The sequence below is a fragment of the Pinus tabuliformis genome, chromosome 2_1 (assembly GCF_031772625.1).
Source record: "Pinus tabuliformis cultivar Carrire ecotype Pingquan chromosome 2_1, CPIR1, whole genome shotgun sequence".
NCBI classification, from domain to species: domain Eukaryota; kingdom Viridiplantae; phylum Streptophyta; class Pinopsida; order Pinales; family Pinaceae; genus Pinus; species Pinus tabuliformis.
Genome location: NC_142299.1, coordinates 870339085 through 870347309, shown reverse-complemented (window position 1 = coordinate 870347309; position 8225 = coordinate 870339085).

Here is an 8225-nt window from a genome sequence, read left to right as displayed (position 1 = left end):
ACCGGGTTGGGCTTCATGAAGAGTGAAGTGGATGCAAACCTGTACCACCTAGTGGTGGAAGGTAAATTATTGATCATTGTAATTTATGTTGATGATCTCATACTGACAGGTGATGATCAATTGATGAAATATTTCAAGGAGGACCTTGCAAGAGAGTTTGAGTTGAAGGACTTGGGGTTCATGCATAACTTTCTAGGCATGGAAGTATGGCAGGGTGATGGGGAGTTGTTTATGTCTCAAGGCAAGTCTGCTAATGAGATACCCAGGAGGTTCCACATGGAGAGATGCAAGCCTGTGGAGACTCCTCTAGTAGGTAATTGGAAGAAGGAGGATACTACTTCGAGATAGGCAGTGGAAGCTACTATTTACAAGAAGCTTGTGGGTTCACTCATGTACTTGGTGAACACATGACCAGATTTGTTCTATGTAGTTAACCAACTAAGTCAAGTGATGGTTAGGCATACCAAGCTATATTGGAAGATGGTAAATCATGTATTGAGATACCTAAGGGGAAATTATCAGTATGGATTGTGGTACAGGAAGATAGAGGGAGTGAAGCTTCAAGGCTTCACTGATGCAGATTGGGTGGGGAGTCCATCCGACCAAAAAATCACATTAGGAGGGATTTTCAGTATTAGGTCAACGACATTTTCTTGGTACAATAGGAAACAAAGATCACTTGCTCTCAGTTTGGTAGAGGCAAAGTACATGGATGCGAGTCAGGAAACATGTGAGGCCATACAGATGAGGAAGATCCTAGTTGGTCTGTTTGGTCAGCAGATGGATCCCACACTGATTTACTGCGATAATCATAGTTCTATCAAACTCTCTAAAAATATAACTTTTCATGATAGGTCCAAGCACATTGATATCCAATATCATCGTCTCAGAGATTATGTATTGAGGCAGATCACATTGTTAGAGTACATTCCCACGGAGGAGAAAGATGTGACATTTTGACAAAGGCATTGCCAAGATGTAAATTCGAGTTTCACAGGGACAAGATCGAGGTAGCAGATAATCCATTTCTTGTTGAGAGGGAGTGTTGAGAAATGGCAACAAGAAATTCTAGTTTAATTTGTCCTTGAATTAAACTATGAATTAAAATCGAATTCTATTCTCATAGAAACTTGTAAATAGTTAATTAAGTTTAATTAACTTAATTATCTTAGGAATTTTGAGTTGGAAGTCTTTCTGTAGTCATGTATATGTTCTCCCTAAATTTTAGGGGTCCAGTATGAGTTTAAATTGAGTTGTAATTAGATAACTCAGTTTACTGAGTTATGGTCAGTTAAATTAGTTCTAACTATTTGTGGAACTAATAGAGGACTAACAGTCAGTTGGTGCACTGGTGCATCCACAAGTGTTACTCCAGTTAACTGAAGATTCCCTCATGAGAAACTCATGCATGTCAGTTCAGAGAAAGACCCAGTTGAGACTAGAGTGCAGGGACAATGTACTATCAGTTGTATGATTTACTGAGTTGTAAATATCATGCATGCAATCAGATAAGGACCTATGATTGGATTGTGCAGTTTTGGCAGCATGAGTTCCTTTTAAATACGGGCTATTCATCCTAGGAATTGCGCAAGGCAATATGGGCTTGGAAAGCAGTGGAAATTGGCTAAGTGTTGGCTAAGAGTGGGCTTGTGAGGCACATAGTTGAGCATACTTGTGCGGAATTGTTCTAGTGAGAACAAGATTTGTATCTTCACTCATATTTCTCATTTAATGCAATACAAATAGGCAGGGTTTTGAGTAGTGGATTCACGAGGAAAACTTATTGTGTTATGTGCCATTGATTTGCCTTCTTCTTGTTCATATTGTTTTCACCGATCTATTGGCTTCTGCTGGTTGAAAGTAGAAGTAAATTCTTGTCCTGTGCTTTAGTAAATTGCATGAGCTTGTGAATCTACACAAAATTATACAAAAGGTGACATCAACCATTCTTGTTACTATAAAGTGTGTTATTAAGTTGATGGGAACCACTATTGGCTAGAAACAATTTCCTCATAACCATATCTCCTCTTATGGTTCCATTGGTAGCACCGATGTGGTAGTTTGGCTCCCAAGCATGAAATTAGGACACTCTGGGCGACTCTATTTGTCATGTATTTCTTAAGAGATTTGAGGCCATCTCCATCTATCCACTCCAGATTTAGTTGTTTCAACTCCATGAGACATATAATGGAAGGGGGTAGGGTTTTAATCTAGTTATAACTCACATCAAACCCAACATGGGCAGTAGCCCACACATCGAATCTTGGAATTCTTTCAAAGATTCAAAATTGCAATGGATTCAAAACTGTTAAGTTTAGAGTGGAAGAGTTGATCTAATTGAATTGTAATGGATTCAAAATTATTAGGATTCCAATGGATGAGCTTATCTAACCCACAAAATAATGGAAGCGGCGAAAGATAATGGAGCAACTCCAACCAACTTAACAAGTGGCCAAAGAAATAATATTTAAATATAATTTTTTATTCTTTGATTTGAAACTAGAACACAATTGAAAGTCTTTTGATGTTATCTGTTAGATGGTGTATATGACTAAGAATATTCCCGTAACATGAAATCTTGTTCATTCATTTAATAAAAATTGAAATTTTTACAAGCCCAATTCCAATATGCATTGCGTTTATCGACGCAAATATTTTACTTCAGTAGTTAATAAAATGATGATGACCAAGATGAATAGACCATGAACATATATAGGGGTTATGATACAACAAGTGGGGAAATGTGACGAGGACTAAGGGATTTATTTATTATTCCTATATCTATTCTACCTTATCATATTCACCTTATTAAATTCATGAGTACTGGAGAAAACCAATTCCTAGAGTTAATCCACCACTCTTGTACTTTAGCAAGTTGTCCCCCTTACATTTTTGGAACAAGAAGTAGTGCGGGAACTTCTTGTCAAGGCCGAGCGGAAATGCATGGGGAATTTAAATAGGATGACACAAGATGGGAAAGTGGAAGAAAAAGAGAAGTATTAGAGAAGAGAAGGGTACATAATAAAGTTTCGATAGTATAAGGATTAGACTAGCCATGAAAATATGTGTAGATAGTTTTTGACAGAGCTAGGAAAGAAAGAAATTTTGAAAAAAGTTTTGTGACATCAGATGGAACTTTTTATGTCTCCTCTGAAAAGCACAAGATGAAGAAAATTTTGAGGAACTGAGAAGTAGAGAAGGACATCCTTATGTGTTACGTGTTATATCCTTTGCAAAACTTGTTAGTGGAAGTTATCTTGGTGAAATTTATTATAGGAGAACTTGGAACCATTGTTCCCACTTGACCCTAGTGTTATCATAGTCTAACAAGGGGGTGGAGCTCTATGGTAGAACTACCTATGGTTGGGTGGAAATCGCGTAGTCTATTGGTGATTTCTAAGCATCTTTATTGTATTCACTGATAAGTTTCTATTTCTACTTTTATTAATTCAATTTATTATTCTGGTTATGAATTATGAGTATGATATGGTAAAATAAATACATAAATTGTTGGATTATAATTTGAATTATTAAGCCAGGTGTGGTAGGAATCCAAGGGGGCACTCTATGGCTACATAGGACATATTGAATTATCTTATGCATTGATCTTGGGAGTAGCATCCAAAAAATAGGAAAAAATATACGACTTTCTCGAAAGAATAATTTTGATTAATTCATTTCCCCTCAACACCTTGGTCATAGTCGGGGACTCAAACAATATTATCAGCCAACTCATCTTGGGGAATTTTCCTTTGACATCAAGATAAAATATTTATGAATATATTTTTGTCCCACCTATCTTTTATACCAAAGATCCATGCAAAACATGTGCCTAGAAAGCTTAATTCCTTGGTGGATTCTATGGCCAATCAAGTGGTCTCTCTTGCACTTGGAACATTGTTGGTCAATGGATCTATGAATAAGGTCCCTATTCCCTAAGAGTCCCATAAAAAACCTATCATGCATGCAATCATTAGAATAAGAAGGACCCGCACATCATGAAGTGTGGTTGGTTACTTGATTTAACTTCTCATAGGAAATCTCACAATCACACTCATATCATCTACTGGTGAAAGTGAATTGGCCCGCACATGCATATTAATATTTAGATGTTGTTCTAAGATTATAATTTTCAAGAGGGGATGATCCTTGACTCTACCCTCACCATTATCATCCCATGCTCCAAAGTAAAACAACCCACAGGCGAGACAAAATATGTGAGGGACTACGCAAATCCATTAAGGTTTAGGGTCATTTTCACTTGACCGCGTTTCCTACTTAACTCCTCATTCAAATATGGCATTGTAATTGTTGTATATTTTTCTATCACCTGTTGCACAAGTTATTTAGGAATATAGAATCCTCCTAGAGACATCCTCTAGGTTGATTATAGACCAGTGCCTAGGACATATTAAGAAAGGAGTGCTTTGAATATTATCAATAGGGCTTTCTGTTGCACTCCAATTGTCACATAGTTTGAAAAATATAATAAAGGGGGGCTTGGTTCAATAGTCCTTCATCATGGTGAAATCAAGCAAATACATGGATCTAAATTCTTAGGGGGTGAATTAGGCTAATCTCAAAGAGACATGTCTCGTTCTAGTGGCGGACACACAACAATAGGCAGCTTTAATATTGGCATTGTAGAAAAATGAAGAGGCGGAAAGAAAGGAAGGAATTCGATGCATAGGGCTAGATACAATACACAATCCTAAGCAACAATGTTCCGACAAAAGCATGGAAGACTGAAGAGATGGAATGGTAGAAACAATGGAGCGCTAATTAAGGTCCCAATATCTATACATCATGAATACATTTGTCAGTAATTAGCATAAGTAAATCTATTCTCATACAGGTACTATAGGCTATCAAATAACACAAGTAAATATGTATTTACCACATCTACTGTTACTAATTAACAACAAATATACAACCATGAATCAGAGTGAAACCATCAACTTTAATACACTATTTCAGAGGGAGAAACATACTACACATTGCATTGGTTGGAATCACCAAAGAGTTTTATTAATCCTTCAAAATGAGTCCAAATCACTGGTTCATTACATTTAGCATTTGTATTGCTCAAGGACCTCATGAATATGCAAATAGAATCAAAAGTGGAATCACAGAATTTGGACCACTCGGGTGCAGAATTCCGGAACATTTGTTAATTGTTTCTTCCCTTGATTTATCAACAGAGGGAAGCTTTGAAAAAAGTTACAAAAATATCTTAGCTTGAGCTCCAATTATCTGATCGACTAGATGTCTCGGCGTGTTAAGGCTATGTCACCCAAATCATTGCCACAAAATGATTCCTTTCTTTAAAATACAAAACAACAAAACAAAAAAATCATGGGAAAAAATAAATGATTATTCTGGCTAAGTATCTCCACACCACTTCCTGTGATGGCCGCCAACCAAGCCACGTATCTTCCACGATGTGCCTCTTTTTGTTACTTGGTTGGTCTCCCCATCGCTTTCTGCTTGAACTGAATGAATTTCCCATTTTCTAGAGATGGGAGAGATCAATGGTGATGGCCTCTTTGCTACTTGGGAATCGAAGCTGCCAACTCATCCATCCCTCTAAACTTCTTGTGTAACACTCTCGGGGCCTGATATACCTAATAACACTGTAGAAAATCATGTAGATTCACAAGCTAATGCAATTTTCTAAAGAAAGAGACAAGAATCTACTTCTACTCTTTACAGCGGAAGCCCATAAACATTGAGCAAACAATAATCAACAGAGGAAGAGAATCAAAGGCACAAAACACGATAAATATCTGGGAAAAGCCACAACTCTAAAACCCACTATCTATATTGTATTAATCCAGAAAATCAAGATGAAATTACAATGCTCGTTCTCTCTAGAACAATCCAAACGCTAAGCAAATTCAATTTCCAACTCATAAGCAAGCTCAAGGCCAAATCTTAGCCTCTTCATAGGCTCTCCAATTCTCTATTCAAATGTGTAATTCCTATGAAGGATAGCTTGTATTTAAAGGGAAATAAATCCTCTAAAAATAGCGCAATCCCTCAAGGATCAATTCATGAATGCATGCACTATCAGTGCAACTTAGAAAGATCTAAAACAAATAGTACATTGTCCCTGCACTCTAGTATCAACTTAGTCTTTCTCAAATCGACATGCATGAGTTTCTAATGAGTAAATATTCAGTTAAATAGAGTAGCACTGGTGGAGTTCATTAGTGTCACCACTGGCTGTTAACTCATTATAAGTTCTCTCAATCAGTTTGAGAACTAATTTAAATGAACTAACTCATGAAACTTAGTATTCTATTTTACAACTCATAATTAACTCACATTGAACTCCTACAAAGTAGGGAGAGCATACACATGACTTCCAACTCGAATTTCCTAAGTTAAGTAAGTTTAAAAAACTTACTTTAAATATTTTAAGTTGCTATGAGAATAGAATTCGAATTTAATTCACAGTTTAATTCAAGGACAAATTAAACTGGAATTTCTTGTTTCCATTTCTTAGCACTCCCTCTCAACAAGAAAGAGATTATCAACTACCTCGATCTTGTCTCCGTGAAACTTGAATTTACACCTTGACAATGCCTTTTTCAAGATGTCAACATCTTTCTCCTCTGTTGGAATGTAATCTAACAACATGATCCACCTCAATACACAATCTCTGAGATGATAATACTGTATACATATGCTTGGATCGATCATGAAAGACTGGATTTTCAGAGAGTTTGATACAACTCTGGTTATCACAATAAATCACTGTCGGATCCATCTATTGACCAAACAAATATTCCTCATCTAGATAGCCTCACATGTTGGCTGAATTGCAACCATGTACTCTATCTCTGCCGAACTAAGTGCAACCGATCTCTATTTCCTGTTGTACCAAGAAACTTCCGCTGACCCAATACTAAAGATCCCTCCTGATGTGCTCTTCCTGTCGGGTGGACTCCCTGCCCAATATGCATCGGTGAAGCCTTGAAGCTTCACTCCCTCTGTCTGTCTATACCATAACCCAAACTAAGTAGTGCCTATGAGGTATCTCAATACATGCTTTTCCGCCTTCCAATGCAACTTGGTAGGCCTAACCATCGCTTGACTAAGTTTGTTTATTGCATAGCACATATCCGGTCCTATGTTCACCAAGTACATGAGTGAACCCACAAGCTGCTTCTAAATAGTAGCTTCCACTACTTCCCCTAAAGTAGCATCCTCCTTCCTCCAATTACCATCTAGAGGAGTCTCCATGGGTTTACTTCTCTCCATGCAAAATATCCTGAGTATCTCGTTGGAATACTTGCCTTGAGATACAAACAAATCCCCATCTCCTTGCCATACCTCTATGCCAAGAAAGTAATGCATGAGCCCCATATTCCTTCATCTCAAACTCTCTTGCAAGGTCCTCCTTGCAAGATTTGATGAGATTCTCATCACTTGTCAATATGATATCATCTACATAAAGTACAATGATCAACAACTTACCTTCCACCACTATGTGATACAGGTTCGCATCTTCAGTCTTTGTGAAGCCAAACCTAGTGAAGTAGCTATCTATCCTGGTGTACCAAGCACGGGGTGCTTGCTTTAGCCCATACAATGCTCTCTTGAGTCGGAACTCATGGTCCAAGGTTTCAAAACCTTTAGGTTTATTTATGTACACCTATTCCTCAACCATGCCATTGAGGAAGGAAGTCTTCATATCCATCTGATGGATCTTCCAACCCATTTGTGTTGGTAGTGCCAAAATAGATCTGAGTGATGAGTACCTTGCAACATGAGAAAATGTCAAATAATAGTCAATCCCCTCTACCTGTGAAAAGCCATGGGCCACAAATCTGGCCTTATGATTCTCCCACTACCATATGCAGCTTGCTTTACCTTGTAAAGCCAACAGGAGCTCACAACTGACTTGTCCTCTAGTCTCAGGACCACATCCCAAACATTGTTTCAAACTACAGAGTCATACTCCACGATCGCATCAACCCAAACCGGCCGCTGAATTGCTTCCTGAAAGGAAGATGGCTCTGTCACAACACATACACCCATAAGTTCCATGTATCCAGTGTACCTCTCTGGTGACCTCCTTTGGCTACACTAAGAAGAGGTCGCTCCCACATTCTTCTGCGCTTCATCCAAAAATCTGTTAGCCTCTCTAGTGTGCTTTCTTCCCTCTCTGGAAGACTCTGCATAAGTGGATGTCTCCACTCTTTGAACCTCTGCATGTG